Source organism: Suncus etruscus, chromosome 6, assembly GCF_024139225.1.
Source record: "Suncus etruscus isolate mSunEtr1 chromosome 6, mSunEtr1.pri.cur, whole genome shotgun sequence".
NCBI lineage: Eukaryota > Metazoa > Chordata > Mammalia > Eulipotyphla > Soricidae > Suncus > Suncus etruscus.
In genome coordinates this window covers 107,000,108-107,017,632 of record NC_064853.1, presented here as the reverse complement: position 1 = coordinate 107,017,632, position 17,525 = coordinate 107,000,108, and positions in this window count along the sequence as shown.

Below are 17,525 nucleotides of genomic sequence, written 5' to 3'. Positions count from 1 at the left end.
GCTTTTTAGTGTGATCTCAGTGTGCACTCAACCTGGGAGCCCAACCTCGCCCCCTCTACCCGGGCCTGCTCTCCTGGTCTGGGTGCTTGGGCTCCCAGGCTGAGTGCACAGGAAGAGGGACACCTGTACATTACAGTGGAGCCCATGAGACTGTGGGTTCCTGCAGAGGGGTTCTCAGGCCAGCTCTGGCCACCCAGGAGACTGGGCCTGCCTGGGCAGAGCAGCGACTCCCAGAAGTCCCCCAGCTGCCTTGTTTATCGTTGCCCAGACACCATGGCTGGCCCATCAGCCTAGGCCTGCCTGTGTGCCCCAGGAAGCCATGGGAGGGGTGGTTTCGGGGGGCTGATGAAAACCACCGAAACCAGAACCCAGCACACATGAAAAGGAGGTGAGAGGAAGAGGCAGGGGCCTAGCTGGTGGATAGCAGGCATGATGAGACTTGTCTTCCACTTGGGGAGCTGCAGACAGAGTGAGTGAGGACAGGGGATGCGCTCCCTGCCCTGGACTGAGTGCCAGGCTGCCGCAGGGCTCTGAGGAAACCAGCCAGCTCCCCTGCCAGACTGGAGGGCACCCAGGCATCCTGGGATGGAACCCTGGAGAGGTGGAGCTGAGGGAGCTTTGGCTATGTCCGTCTGTGCTTGACCTTCATAGTTCCAGTTTTCTGGAGGCAAAGGCCCATGATGAAGACAGGGCACAAATCTCTCACATTCCCCTGAATTGTGGGTCTCCTCCTGCCTCTCTCAGATCATCACCTGTTCTTTTCCTGCCCTCTCAGGCTCCCACACACTCGCCTCCCTGTGGAGACACCCTGCATAAACAAATCTTTTCCCTTGGAATGTGAAAGACCCCCACACTTGCTGAGGAAGGAAGGTGTGAGTATGAATGAGAAGTGTGCAGAGATGCCGAGTATGTGTGTGTGTGTGTGGGGGGCAAGTGTGCATTACTAATCCCCATCGCGCCCATGGCCCATGTCCAGCACCTGGGGCAGCAGTTACTCCAGGATGTGGAAAAGTGCCAGAGTGGGGTTACTGAGCAGCCACTTCCTGGCTGCCCACACTGCTCCCTGCCAAACAGACACCCTGGCAAAGCCCGGAAGCTGGTTCTGGCTGCTGGAAACCAGCTGACCCTTGAGGCAATCCTGTCTCCCTGCATATCAATGTCCATGGAGGTCCCCCAACAATGGGGACCTCTTGATACAGATGTGGGGGTAGAAGGTGATGTCAAGGCTTCCTCTCGGTGGACTCCAGCCCCCTCATGAGGTGAGTTGGATGAATCTGAGTCCTAGCTCTGAGGAGGTGAGGTGGGGAGAAGCCTGACACTGCAGTGTGCTCATATGTTGGCTTTCAGCCTCACTTTTCTCCTCTGTGCAATGGAAGCCAAAAGAAACTTCTGGCCAGAACTGTTGGTCTCTAGTAACTCATGCTGGCTCTGCCAGGTGGCAGGAAAATACTCAGGAATATACATCTATCAGTTCTTCTTCAAATAGTTCACATAAGCTCCTCGGATGGAAGCCTCTTGAACTCCATGAAACAGAGAGGGACTGACTGAGCCTTTCTTAAGGCCACGTGGTCACTAGACATCCTGTCTGGGACTACACTGTCACCCTCTCTCCAAATCAAACTGCATAGTTTCCTTCCATTGGCCTTTGGCTTTATATCCAGGGGTGCTCAAGGCTTCCTTCAGGCTTTGTGCTTTGGGATCATTCCTGGCAGTCAGGGAACCATATGGGGATCCATGGATCCGACCTCGGTTGGCTGCATGCAAGGCACGTGCCCTCCCACTCTACTATCTCTCAAGCCCTTCCTTTCCTTTTCCTCATCTTTTAAGCCTACATACTACTTAATATTGGTGTCTGATAATATTTTCCTCATTATCTATCCGATCCCTCCAGAACTCCTGCAGCTCCTCCTTTTGTGTAAGAAGACCCTCTGATCAGAACTGGCATTCCACACCCCTGAGCTCCAGTTTTCAAAGGGACACTTGTGCAAATGTCCAGTGACAGGAAGCATGGCAGAATGATTAGGAGAGAGAAAGAGCACATGGATTGGGAAGCTTAACATCACTACAATGGCAATACTCATTAACCTGGCAGCACTCAGGAGTTACTCCTGGCTCTGTGCTCAGAAATTCTCCTGGCCAGGGCTGGCATGATAGCACAGCAGTAAGGCATTTGCCTTGTACATGACTGACCCAGGACAAACCTGAGTTTGATCTTCGGTGTTCCATATGGTCCCCAAGCCAGGAGCGATTTTTGAGCTCATAGCCAGGAGTAACCACTGAGTATCACCAGGCGTGACCCCAAAACTGAAAAAGAAAAAAGAAAAGAAAAGAAAAGAAAAGAAAAGAAATCACTCCTAGCAGGCCCTGGTGTACCATACCGGATGCTGGGTATTAAACCCGAGTCCGATAAGGGTTGCCTCATGCAAGACAAATGCCCTACCACTGTGTTACCGCTCTGGCCCCTTATGCATTTTTTAAAGAAATATATCAAAAACTCTCAAATTTCATGTGGGATAATAACATCCCCCACTCCCCCAAATAGCCAATGCAATCCTTGGAAAGAAGAGGCAGTCATCATTTCCCCAACTTCAAACTGTACTACAAACCATTAGTAATTGAAAGAGCATGGTACTGCTTGAAATGCCATTTTCATCCTACCAAAAGCTGTTCTCAGAGCCTCAGATGCTTTCCCATGCCTCTGAGCCCAAGTTTCTCTGCCCCATAATTAAGACTTTTGTCTTAAACAGAAGACTTAAACATTAAGACTTCTGTCTTAAAACAGCCAGTGGGATTGATTCTGAGAGGGGTATGGTGAGTGGATACCTGGATGGGCAGGAGATCCAAGACCCTCCATCCTCCAGAGTCCTCTTTTTTTTTTCACTCTAGAATCCTTCACTGCTCTCTACTTTCACCTCCTGAGGCCTTTTACTGCCTTCCTCATTGGATCCTGCAAGGCTCCTTATGGCTCCCTGGCTTCTCCTGTACCCCTAATCACCATAATGGTATCAATTACTATCTAGTACTGTGGCAGGGGTTGAGGCCTCTTTCAGCGTCTCTCCTTACCTGGAAGCTTTTGAGCGTTTTACAGAGCCACTGTATACCATATGTATACCCATATGTATACCCTATGTACACTCCATGGGCTCATTCCTTGGTTCAGAAGTCCTGTTAGTTTCTAATGGAAACTCTGACCCCACCTGCCCAGGGATGCCAGAGCTCTTTTCTGGGGACAGGGTTTGGTTGTAGGTGGGGCCCACACTTATCTGACTCTGTGCCTAGTTGGCAGCCGTGTTTGCTGCCCACAAGAAACGCCCGTGGCTTGATGGCTGATAAAGGGACTGAGGAGAGCTCTCCTCACCGGCTCCCAGGCAATCAAGGCCTGCAATCATGTGTGACTCACTAAGGGAGGCTCCCCTTGCCCCTTCCTCCTGACAAGAGATATAACTGTGGCCTCAAGGGAGTTGGGAGGACTCCACAGGGCTGTGGAGAGGAAGGAAGGGTCTTCCTTATGGAGAAGGGCCTTCCTTGTGGAGGGGTATATTTGCCTTTTTTATTTCTACTCTCTCTTTAAGGCAAAGTCTCTTCACTGACTCTCTCTGCTCATTTACCAACACCTCTGCACCTTCATCATTTCTTAAAATCAAAAAAAATCTAATGACTTAATGAGGCATTTGTGCCTTATCTTTACATGCCCAGAAATGTTCCTTGGGGCTTTGGGGTTCACATAAAGAATTAAAGTCCCAATCTGAGAGGCAAGCTTCAACCGCATGTACACCCCAAATACCCCCAAATGGGAACTGCCAAGTGAAGGATTCTTGTCTCTTACACACAGATTTATTCTCAATTCAGCCAGGTTTCTGCTCAAGCCCTTCTATCCACCTGGGATCCCTTTCCATCTTCCACAATTCTCAGTGCCAGCCCCCTTCCTGCTTTACCTCTAAAAGTCTCATTAGGTTTGTAATCATAGAAACTATAACTGTTTCTCTGTCTGAATTCTACCCCCTCATCTCTTGGCCCAAACAGACATGCACATACCGCTTAGAGTAACACTAGGTAGCTTTAGCATGCATTTCTCTGTCTCTGTCTCTCTGTCTCTGTCTATGTCTCTCTCTGTCTCTCTCTGTCTCTCTCTCTCTGTCTCTCTCTCTCTCTCTCTCTCTCTCTCTCTCTCTCTCTCTCTCACACTCTCTCTCTCTCACACACACACTTTAGTGAAGTGAAGAGTGAGACAGCCACGAGTTCAGATGTCCAAGTTCTGTATGGACTGAACCTAAAAAGAGAGGGTGATCTTATCTCTAGAATCTTCCTCTTGAATTTCTCAGCTGCAGAATGGGGAAATTGCCAGGCTATTAACAGTTGAGGTTCAGCCTACTCACAGGCCCTGGGTTACTTGTCTAAAATTCAGAAATCTGGGTCTTCTCTTCAGACTGACAAAATTAAACTTCCAGTGTGTCCAGGCCCCAGTCTGCATTGTTGGGAAGTTTCCTTGACAACCTGGTCACATCCCATTGGGTCCCCATGCCAGGATAAGACTGGGAACACTGCTGGGGAACAAGGGGTTCCTAAGATTCCATTGCTCTGTGCTTTCTTGAGTAACCCTTTCCATTCCTCATCTATATTTGATGCTCCTTGCAATGAATGCCACTGTGAACATTGGTCTTTGTGTACATAGGAAAATCCTTGATTGTGACTTCACTCCTATGTTTCTCAAGGCTCTAAATTTTAGGAAGATTTCAGATGATTGAAAACATGGATAGCCCACTAATTATGTGTCTCTGCCAACTCAGGCTTCCCTAACAAAATACTACCGACTGGCTGGATCTCCCAGGAAACATTATTTCTCCCTTCTGGAGATGGGGAAATTTGAGATTACAGTGTTAACAGATTCCATTCCTGGTGAGGAATCCCTTCCTAGCTTGTCCACAGCCTCCTTCCTGCTATGTTCTCATATGGCAGAGAAACAGCTCTGGAATTTTGTCCACTACTTCTAAGGATGCCAGTCTCATAAGATTAGAATAAATATGACTCTCACATACTCTAAAAACCATGCTCACCTACTCCTGAGCCCTGCCTCCATATACAGTCACAGTTTAGGATTCGGCTTTAATATATAAATTTGAAGGCAAGGGGGCATAGACATTTGTCTACAATGCCATCTATGCCTGATAGTTCCCAGAAAGTCAAGCTGATTCAACAAGGCAATGGAATTCATTGCCTGATTTCTCTTAAACATTCTTGGAATAGAGCTACTGCCTTCTCTGCTATGTGGGTAATTCAGCACTTAGAAAAATTCCTGTTACCTCCCATCTCATGGGGTTCCATTTGGCATGTCGCATGTCCTGGAATGCTTTGGACATGTTTCAGGTTGGCTCCTCACTGTCTATACATCCCTTGCTGGCCCATTTTCCAGGAAGGAATTTCTTTTATTATCTTCTAAAAATTACGTTAACTCCTCAATGAAAAGTTCATTTCTACCGAAGTCAGTGAATGTATATCTGCTATACACAAGTCAGAATTCTGATCAACATGGGTCACTTATGGAGCATGAGAGAGAGGGTAAAGATCTGCAGCAAAAGTCTCAAGCAGCTGTGATCTCTCCATTGATTTGTGAAGGGTTATTGTAAGGAAGACATTTCTCCTTTGGAAGACACGGCTAGACCAAGGAGGAACGCCTTGGGGAGAAATATTTCCAGTTACTTGACTATTGTATTGTCTTTTTCTCATTATGTGGTAAGAATTCTTTATCTATTCAAGATGGAAATATCAAATGTGTAATTTAGAAAAATGTCTTTGTCTTGGAGCTTTCTTCTTTTTTAACTTTCTTGATGGTGTCTCTTGTTAATTGAAAGCAAACAAACTTAGATTTTAGATACAGTTTTAGAGAACAGAGAACTTAAATCAAGAGCTCTAGCATTTGAGCTGCCCACAAATTGTACCAAGAGAACTTCTCCAAAGTCAGGGCCCTATTGTGCAGTTTTTATATAGTTGCTCATATGAAGGAGGTTACAATCTATATTTTAAGAATGCCACAAAGCAAATAGTCTCACAATTTATCTTATATCCTGGTGTTATCGTGTATTGGTAAGCAAGCAAGCTCATTACCCGTCATACCTATCCTATTAACTCATTTTGGTAACTGGTGGTCTGGTATCATAAATCAGCTATTCTTCTGTGTATTCTTGATTACTAATGGTAGACAAGGCATTGGGTAACTTATGCCTTCATCCCTTCTTGCAGACAATGTTGAATATTGGGTTAAACCTCTTTATAGGACAGGTCCAATTGTATCTTGACTTCTGATCTGCACATATGTCCCAGAAATATGGTATTTACAAATTGATTTCTTTGACACTTTTGAGATACAAACTACTTTTAATATTAATAAAATCCACCTCAGCAATTGTTTTCTTTCATGTGCTTTGGATACAATTGATAAGAAATCAAGTAATTTCAAGCAAGGGAGAGATAGTACAGAGAATAGGGCTTTTGCCTTGCAAGCCAGTTCTCTCACCAACATCTCATATAGTCTCTGGAGCACCGGAGTGCAGAGCCAAGAATAAGCCCTGATCATAGCTGGGTGTCACATAAAAAAAAAAAAAAAAGGAAAAAAGAAAAAAAACTAGAAAAGAAACCAAATCATTCAAGTCATCAAGATTTTTCTCCTTTGTTTTTATTTAAGAGTTTTCTGGGTTTAGCATTTCATTCAAGTTTTTGATCTACTGTAAATAATTTGATAGTATATGAGGATAGAGGTCATTTGATTCTGGGTATTCAGCAGTGCTGATACAACTTATTAAACATTGTTTTTCAAAAATGGGAGCATACTATACCTTCAGACATTGCATTAATGACTTTATAGGTGATACAATAAGTTTCACAAATATAACTGCTAATGAACTCTCTCCCCTTCTTCCATATTTTAAATTCTCTGTTCTCTTTCTATTTCTTTTTTTGAGGGGGCGAGGAGGCCACACCCCATGGTGCTCAGGGATTACTCCTGGCTCTGTGCTCAGAAATCACTCCTGGCAGGCACAGGGGACCATATGGGATGCTGGGATTTGAACAGTTATGTTCAAATGTTCAGTTATGTCAGCAATGTAATACATTTTCTTTAAATAAATAATCTAAAAAATAAAAAGTGATTCTTTTTCACTCATCAAAAATGTTGGCACCCTGAGAAAAATCAATTTCCTATTAATATGGGGAATTGTTTATGGATTCTCAATTCTGTTTCATTGAGTCCCACAGAGTAGTTATTTTTTTAAATATTAGGATAAACTTGACAATTTCTGCAAATAAGCTGTGATTTTTATGGCTTTTGATTGAATCACTTTATTAATATATGCTATTGAGATTGATGGTCCATGGACATTGGATATCTTTCCATCTATTTTGTTATTTCTTTAAACAAAATTAAAAAAATATTTTCATAGTATAAGTTGTACAAATTTTGCTAAATTTATTCTTTTATTTTTATTTTTTTGGTTTTTGGGTCACACCCGGCGGTACTCAGGGGTTACTCCTGGCTGTCTGCTCAGAAATAGCTCCTGGCAGGCATGGGGGACCATATGGGACACGGGGATTCGAACCAGCTACCTTTGGTCCTGGATCAGCTGCTTGCAAGACAAACGCTGCTGTGCTATCTCTCCAGGCCCTAAATTTATTCTTATATATTTTTTGATGATACTACAAAACAAGTTGCATTTTGACTTTCTTCATTCTGAACTCATTAATCAGGTTTTAGTAGATTTCTTGTAACTTTCTATAAATAAAACTATGCTATCTATAGCATAATTTGATTTATTATCCTTCAATCATAAAGTATTTTAATTTTATTTTTTGCTTTTTATTTTTTATTTAATTTTATTTCTGACTATACCCTGGTTAAAATGTGAGCATAAGTGGCAAGTATCTGTGCAATCTTCTTAAACTTAGTGGGCAAGCAATCATTCTTCCACCATTATTATCATGTTATTTGTGCATATTTTTTGTTATGTTTTGCTTTCCTTTGACCACACCCAGCATTGATCAGGGATTTCTCCAGGTAGTGAGTGGGAGAACACATGGGATGCTGGGGATTAAACACAGGTCAGCAGCAAGCTAGTAAGTGCCTTGCCTGCTGTACTATCAATCACTCCAGATGCATTTAAAAAGTTTTTTAAATGAATACCTTTTATGAGGTCACAGATGCTCTTTTGCATTTCTAGTACATTTAGTGAGTGATCACAATCAAAGGGGTATTGGATTTTGTTGTATATTCTTTAAAATGCTCTTTCAGTGTCTACAAAAATGATTGTGTATTTAAAACTTTTCATTTTATTAATAGTGTATTATATTATTACAAAATTTACCTTTTTTTTTTTTACTCTTTGGTGATGCTTGTGCTGGGAAATTCTTTTTTTTTTTTTTTAAATAAAATCTTCATTTAAGTACCATAATTACAAGCATGATTGCAGTTGGGTTTGTTTTCTGAGTTCTGGCAGTGCTCAGGGCTTACTCCTGACTCTGCTTTCAGGAATCACTCCAGGCAGGGCTTGAGTTCTATATGATGTCAGGGATTGAAGCTGGGTCAGCTGAGTGCAAGGCAAGCACTCTACCTACTATACTATCTTACCATTTCAAAGCTACAATTTTTTTAAAACAACTTTGTACTCTTTGATAGTTTGATTTAGTCATAGCATATAAGCCTTTTTATATAGATGTAGATTTGTTCGTTTCTTTTTTTTTTTTTTTTTTTGGTTTTTGGGCCACACCCGGCAGTGCTCAGGGGTTACTCCTGGCTATCTGCTCAGAAATAGCTCCTGGCAGGCACGGGGGACCATATGGGACACCGGGATTCGAACCAATCACCTTTGGTCCTGGATCATCTGCTTGCAAGGCAAACGCCGCTGTGCTATCTCTCCGGGCCCAGATTTGTTCGTTTCTAATTTAGGATTTGAGACTACATTTACAAGAGATGTTGGTCTGTAGAGTTCTTTTGTCTTTGTCAAGTTTTAAGATCCAAATAGTGTGTTCTTGAAGAATTGTTGAGAAGTATTCCCTCCTTGTATAATAGTCCAGTACCTTTATAACAAATTATCATAAACTGAGTGACTCAAACACTATCAAGTAGAGTTCAGGAATCCAAAATCAACATGCCAACAGAGTTAATTCCTTCTAAAAATTGAAGGAAAACTACATTCCATGGCAATTTCTATGACTAGCTTTATAGAACTCTCCCTTCCTTTGTGTCCTAGTGTCTTCTTTTTTCCTATCTCCTTTAAAGATTTGAAGAGTCCTATAAATGTATAGTGATGTCATCTCAACATCTGAGTTTGGCTGTATCTACCCTATTTCCCACCAAAGTAATATTCCACAGAACTGAGGTTCAGTCCTTGCACAATTTGGGAGCAGAAGGAATTTTCTCTTCTTTTAAGCACTACTAGTCTTCGTGTCTACTCATTCTTTCATGTTATCCCGAAGATCATAAAAGGAAGTAGAGATAGAGTTATAAATTGGATCTGTTCTGAAGCCTTTCACTGTATGGGAAGGCATTGGAGTTCAAATGACCAAAATATAAAGATAGTGATGCTGAGAGCAAAGAATTGATTGGTGAGGAGTACATGGGAGCAGCCTACTGAGGGGCAGACTTTTATAACTAAGCTGGTCAATCAAAGCAGATGTTAGAGCACATAGGGATTACTACCACAGAGAGAGTCAAGAATCTAAAGGAGAGAGTGGGTTGGAAGGAAAAGGGACAAACAAGGTCAGGAAAAGGTCACCCAGAGAGTTTAGACTTTGGCCATCATAGTTCATCTCTGGTATGTGAGGTGGGCTAGGGCATTTTAGTTGTCTGTTAAGACTTCGTACTCAGACCTGTACTAGCCTCCAAAATAAGCATAATGGTCTGACTCCTGGCAGGGATGATCTTAAACTGATTCTACATTTGGAAGTGCTGGGCTGGTCCTAGGAAGCTCTGTTTGACTCACCAATCCAGATCTAGTCTCCTGTTGAAACCAATTCATAACATCTCACTTGGCAAGGAAATTGGCCTCATGAGCTGATTACTGAACTTCATTCCTTTCACGCAAGTCTGTGACATCCTGTCATGACAAAGAGAACTGCATTGGCTCCTCAGCAGAGCTCAGAGAATGCAGCCAGGGTGCCTTGTATGGGTGTGTGAAGCGGTCCTACAGTTTTGGGGGTGGGGGCTCAGTTCTGTATGCTTCAGGGAGTGGTGGGTGGGGTGCAGAGATGAAGAAAGGAGACACCAGCTGGTCCACAGGGCCCTTGAGATTCTGAGTGAAAGCAGAATCACCTCTCCACCCCCACTCCAGGGCCTTCTCCACTGCCTCTCCTTTCTGGAGAGCAAAGGCAGGGGAGCAAAAAAGGAAAACAAAATCACCTCATAAACACTTCTGGGTTTTCAGCCAAAGAACAGCAAGTCCCAACCAAAGTTACATGAGGTTGTTTGCAGGGAAGCATATCATAGAAGCATAACAATAAATAGCCATGCAAGGGTTGGCCACAGCACTTGTGCTTCAGGACAAGCTGGGGGCTGGGGGGGAGATGGAGGGAGCCCAGTATCTGGGAGGAGTCCCCTTGGGTGGAACAGTCAGGCACACAGGAAGAGCACTTTCTGGTGGGGTTTCCTCTGAGCAGCAGCATCCTAGTGAAAAATAGCTCAGCGTGCAGATGCAGAAGCCTGAGTTGTCTCTTGGACTATGCAGAACGGCCCTCCTGTCAGCTAGTGTTTCCAGATTCAAGACAAATAGCCTCCACCTCTGCCACATCCTCTTTGTGCAGTGGCCCCTCTGCTTCTCATTGGCCCAGAAGTCCTTCTGAAAAAGGTGGGGAGAGAGCACTAAAACCTCTCCCACACTAGTACCTCACAACAGTTTCTGGGGTCAGCCCCACAGACCAAGCAGTGTATGTTGAGCCATGGAGAGAAGACCTGAGGAGGCATCTCCACCATAGACACAAGCTCTACAGCTTGGGCTTTGACATTCTAGCACCTCATGCCTCAAGTTAGCCAACTGAGTCCTTCAACAACAAGGAAACTGAGGTATAGACCGGGCAAGTCAAAGGCAGAGAGCAAGTCAGAATGGAGGCAGAGACAGCCTAGTTTTCCTGTGTCCTGGCAGCTAACAATTCTCACCTGGGCTAACAGTCTCTGACTCTAAATATGGGGGGAAGCTGAGCTTTTAGGGGAAGGTCGTAGGGACAGGGAAGTTGATTCCCAAGCAAGAGGTGTATAGAACTCTCTGGATCAGAGTTCTGAGAGTTCAGGGACAGGGCAAAGGAAAGAAGTCCTGTGAGTCAGGTCTGTGTGGGGCAACTGCTCCTGAGTTTCCAAATCTCAGAACAGAATCAGGGAATCTCTTGAAAGACAGTGACCTTGCAGAGGGATTCTACTGAGCATTGGCCTCTATGTCATGGATCATGGTAAACTTAAACTGGCTTTTGAACCTCGGGGAGACATTTCCCCCTCCTGGTTTCTTCACAGTTTCCTCCTTCTAGCATTTATTAATCTAGCTGGTTAACCATTGACCCCAAAGGCAACCTCCTCTTGTTTTAAATCCTGTTCTCCCCATTGGCTTCAGAAAATGAGCTCCCCTGAAACAAACTGACTTTTCTTCTCTTTCTTTTCACAGTCAGAGTCAAATGATAAAGGAGGTAGGGTCAGGGGTGCCATGTTTACTATAAAAGACACACCCCAAACCCAGGCTCCTGTGGGGAGCAGGTCCTCCTGATACTAGCCAGCCAACTCGGGGCTCTGAAGAGAAATTCATCTGTGTGGTCCGCAGCAGGCAAGAGCCACTTAATTTAATCAGTGTGGGGCACACTTTAGGAAAGACATTGCTGAAGCATTAGGTCACCTAATTTCTCAATGATTGAAGAAAGTATCCTATTCCCAATTCTAAATCTTATTCCCTATTCTAAACACATTTTTTATTTTTCTTTCATGCCCCAATACCTCCATAGGTAGTGGCTTAGGGAAGAAAAACCATGAAAATGGGAGAAAAAGAGAGACAGCTGCTGTGGCAGAGAAACAGAAAGAGGGTCTAGCAAAGTTTAAAAGAGTATTATTTCTTTTTGTTTTCCCAACAGTGTCCCTCTTCCCACTTTGTCTCCTTCCTGTAATCCCTCTCCCCCATCTACATACTCCTGGTTAGCCCTCAAGCTTCTTCCATACCCACTATGCCCAAAAGTTCCAGGATTCTCAAACCTGTGGCCCCTTTGAAATAGTATAGAGAGACACAAAGAGCAATATGGTACCTGGTAAGAAATGCTGATTTATGGGAAGCATATCTTCTGGATTTAAGAACGGTCACAGAGTCTTGCCCTGTGATGACTATTCTTCACATTGTTAGACACCACTAGAATTTAACCTCCTTGAGGGCAGGGATGTCAGATGTACTCTGCAGTAATCTTAGTATAGAGCCTAGAACAGTGTTTAAATCCTACTCTCCCTGTTGATTTCAGAAAAAGAACTCTCAGTAAACTAATGGAACAGGTGCAGGAGGAATGTCTGTTGATCAAATAAAGGCACAGTTTTTGTATGGTCACGAGTCATGGCTGTCAGTAGATAAGGGCTTTTCTGAGGGAGTAACTCGGGGGACTACACTTATGCTTAGGCTTGAACCCAGGCCAGCCGCAGCAAGGCAAGCTTCTAACTCCCTTTACTTTCTGATCTTTCCACTGTGATTTATTCAAAAGTTGCTATCCAGGGGCTAGAGAGATAGTATAGATTGTAGGGCACTTGCCTTATACATGGCTGACCTAAATTCAAACCCTGGGATTATATATCATTCCCTGAGCATTGCAGGAGTGATTCCTGAGCAAAGAGCCTGAAGAAAGCTCTGCGCATAGCCTGGCATAGCTCCCTCCCCACCACCATAAACAAATTGCTGCTTAGCTGGGCCACTTAGACCAACTACAGAGACATGTCACTGCTAAAGGTCATGCTTCCTTCTCAGCACTTAGTGGCAAGTAGAAATTGAGCCACACAGCATTTGGTCATGGGATTCCATGTCTCATGTGTAGGTAACACAAACTTGGAGGCAGCCCTACATTATTCTAATATCACTGCCTGTTAGTGAGCACCTGGGTGCTGTCGTACATGTGGATTCTTTTTCACCCGGGACTCATAACAATGTCGTCCAGGTTCCATCTCCCCAGGCTGCAGAGGGAGAAATGAGAGGGTTGTGACTTTGTTTACAGGGAGAGCCTAGAGTCGTCAGCCACATATGCAGTATCTCCCAAGCTCTTGTGACCTTCTGGGCCTGACATTTTGTGTTCTTCAATCCAGGGGGCTAAGAGGTGCTTCTGTGAGGAGGTTCTTTAGTGGGTCACCACGTAATGTTAATTTGGGAAGTAGAAACACCAGCTCCTATTCTGGAGGGCAATTTGGCATGTTTCTTCCTCAGTGTGAAGGGTACTTGCCAGGTCCTGACCTACAAGAAAAAGGCCCCTTTAGGAAATGACCTGGAGCCTGTCCCTTAGCAGCAGTCCCATCAAGCCTCTGGCTCTTTCTCTTGCTTGATGTGGCAACGACAGCAAAGACTTAACTTTTCACTTGTTCTGTGTCTAGGATCCAGCCAGGCAGGGGACAAGCTCGAGAGAGACCTGAGTTCTGGAAGACCTGGCCCTTAGGATGCCTGTTTCATGTTTCCTCCTGAAGCTGTATGCATGTGGGGAGAAGATGCGTTTTCTGAGGGGCAAGAACTCAGGGAAACTGGCTGTGTTCCAGGAGGGCTCAAGATTTCTAATCAGTTGCCCCAACTAAGGAGATAGTAGGAGTGGGCATTCAAGGGTGCTGTCATGGAGAGAACCTTAATGTACAGTAAATTCATGGTTTTTGAAGCATTTCAGAGCTGTACAATTCCGTTTGTAAAGTGCTGAACTTTTTGTGTTAAAGTATTGTGAGTCAGTATTAAATCAATAAAAAGAAAAAATTCTATTCTTTAGCTAAATGCAGAATAGGAAACTATATCTCTTCTGTATACAAACTGGCTTATAGCAAGTTTCCCAAGATATCCAGAGGGCACTGTTGGAAATTATTTTAATTTTATTAAAACTAGTGAAGTTTTTGTTATGTTTTTTTTTCTTTGTTTTGGACTCACACCCTGCAGTGCTCAATGATTACTCCTGGCTTTGTGCTCAGGAGTCATTTCTGTCAGGATCAGGAAACCATATAGGATGCTAGGAATTAAACCTGGGTTGGTTGTGTGTAAGGTAAATGCCCTACCTGCTACACTATTATTATGTTCCTCTATTTAAATTTTTTGGAACTTTAAAGCATACTATTGTACTTTAAAATGTCATGTCTGTGAATTGATTTCTAGTGTGTAAATAAAATAAATAGCTGATAAAAAAAAGTATAAGTAAAAATAAGTATAAGAAAAAAGCAGAATAGGTTTTGGAATTCATATTCTGCAATTAGTGTTAATAGTATATGTTATATATTACTGGAAGAATTTTCCTTCCCTAGGCCTCTTGTCATTCACATGACCCTGGTACCCATCACTTTAGGTAAACTCTGTTTTATCCTCTCCATGGACCTAAATTTGCCACCACCTTGACCCCCAGGTTGGCTGTCCTTCCCCACATCACACCCTGCAGATCATCATTCCAGCTCTGCCCCCAGAGCCTGCTGCACATGACCATCCCTTGTTCCTCAGGTGTCAATCATCTTAGCAGTCATATCCCCACAAGGCCTGGTCTGACATGCCCCAGTTGCCTACCTAAGCAAATACCAATACTGGCTAATGTTTTCTTGCTACCATTTCCTCCTGTTGACCCTCATCATCTCCCTCTCAAACCATCTGCCAAGCTCTTTACTTGCTGACTTGTTCTTTACCTCTATCCTTCTACACTAGGTTCTGTGCTTCAGAGGAACAGAGATTTCTCTCCTCTACTGTTCTCCACTGTGTCCCCTGCCTCCAGAGCTGCCAAAATCTCCGATAAAAAGGCCACATTCTACCTGCATGGTGAGGTTTGTTAAAAGGTGGCTAGTCCAAGTTCAGAGGTGCTCTGTAAGGAAAATCCACACTGATTTCAAAGACTTACAAGAAAATGAAGGATCTCATTAATGATGGAAATTCTTTTTCTTTTTTTTTGGTTTTTGGGCCACATCTGTTTGACGCTCAGGGGTTACTCCTGGCTATGCACTCAGAAATTGCCCTGGCTTGGGGGGACCAAATGGAACGCCGGGGGGTCCGTCCTACGCTAGCGCTTGCAAGGCAGACACCTTACCTCTAGCGCCACCTTCCCGGCCCCCCAATTTATTTATTTATTTATTTATTTATTTATTTATTTATTTATTTATTTATTTATTTGGTTTTTGGGCCACACCCGGTGACGCTCAGGGGTTACTCCTGGCTATGCGCTCAGAAGTCGCTCCTGGCTTGGGGGACCATATGGGACGCCGGGGGATCGAACCGCGGTCCGTCTCCTAGGCTAGCGCAGGTAAGGCTTACCTTACCTCCAGCGCCACCGCCCGGCCCCTTATTTATTTATTTTTGGTTTTTGGGCCACACCCCGCGGTGCTCAGGGGTTACTCCTGGCTGTCTGCTCAGAAATAGCTCCTGACAGGCACAGGGGACCATATGGGACACCGGGATTCTAACCAACCACCTTTGGTTATGATGGAAATTCTTATTGACAGCTTTTATTTTGCTATAGCTTGCCTTTTTGTAAGAGCATATACAGTGTTGGAGTGGATACAGTGCTTGCTTTGCACAAAGTCAGCCTGGGTCCAATTCCTCGTACGATGTATGTTCTCCCAAGTTCTGCTAGGTGTGTTCCCTGATTGCAGAGCCAGGAATAAAACCAAACAAATATTTTAAATAAAATGATATGGTTTTACATGAATATGCATGCATATATTTATATATAATGAATAAAATATATTGTGATAAAATTGGCTCCACTCATTTCTTTTTCTGGCTTAAAACACAGGTACAAGAAAACTTAAAAAGCCATGTATGGCTCACATCACATTTCTGCTGAACTTCACTGCACCACATCACTGCCAGGTTTAGTGAATAGGCCATGCTCAGAACATTTGTTAAAGTGAGCCAAAATGATCTTTCTAAAAGCAAATCTCTATTCTAAAAGCTTTGTATTGAGTCCCCATGTTTAATAGGAACAAGTTCTGCTTTATGAGCAGGCACAGGAAGTTGTTCTGGTCAGCTGCTGCCTCTCCCTTAGGTTTTTCATCTCTCTGTTTCTTTTTTCTTTTCAGTTCTTTCTTTCTTTCCTTCTTTCTTTCTTTCTTTCTTTCTTTCTTTCTTTCTTTCTTTCTTTCTTTCTTTCTTTCTTTCTTTCTTTCTTCCCTTCTTTCTTCCTTTCTCTTTCTTCTTTCTTTCTTTTTTCTTTCTTTCTTTTTCTTTCTTTTTTTCTTTCTTTCTTTCTTTCTCTTTCTCTCTATTTTGCTAGCTTCCATTTTTCTTTCATTCTTTAAATCTAGCATATACTCTATAAATGCTACTATAACATGCTTATAGCAACAATCCATAACATAAGAGTTAATGAATGTTCAAGACCACTAGTTAGGAAGTTCTGAGAATCAGCTGTGTAACCCAACCATTCCAACACATGTTGGTGTTCCCTGATCACATGTTATTTTTCTGGAATCAGGACGCATGGATAGGGGGTCAGATGGGCTGGGCAGGGTCTCCAAATTGGTGTCCTCATTCACAGACTTGTCTCTGTGGCATGGTTGAGGTCTGGGGTCTGACTAGGTAGTCCTGTCCCTGTGATTCATCAGAAGTTTCCTTAATATGACAGTCTCAGGATGCTCAGACCCAGGCCACAGCTTCATGACTTTCAGTGACCTAACCCGGAATGGATTCGGTAGCATCTGTGCTGTGTGTCAGTGGACACGAGCAAATCACAAGATGCAGGTTTAAGAAGATGTCTCAAGATGCAGGTGAGAGAGGTTTATCTGCAGGTCATCTTTAGAGATCAATTGCCGCAAGTTAACCTGAAACTTAAGCCAGGAAAGACAAGTGGAACTAGTTCTTTAAGGATATGTGGGAGGAACACAAGGCAAAAATAAATGTTTTGTGTAAATGTACATACTTAAATAAATGCTTTCTTCAGGGAGTTGGTCTTCAACTGTGTATTTTTATCTATGCCATAGGTATAATCATAGGTAAACCTGTAATACTTCAAGAAAAACTAACTTTTTAAAGTTTCTATAGAAAATATTTAATGTTTTCTATAATGTTTAATGTTTAGTGATGGGACAGAACTTTTTTTAGAGCATTTAGAGCAGAGCTTACAAGTATTCAATGCTGATAGATTAGATAGTATGAAGGTAGGACATTTGCTTTGCATGCAGAAGGACGGTGGTTCGAATTCTGGCATCCCATATGGTCCCTCGAGACTGCCAGGAGCGATTTCTGTGTGTAGAGCCAGGAGTAACTGCTGGGTGTGACCCAAAAGCCAAAAAACCAAAAAAAAAAAGAAAAAAAGAAAAAAAAAAGAGTATTCAGTGCTGTTATTTTATAATGATGAACAATTAGAAAACAATCTTG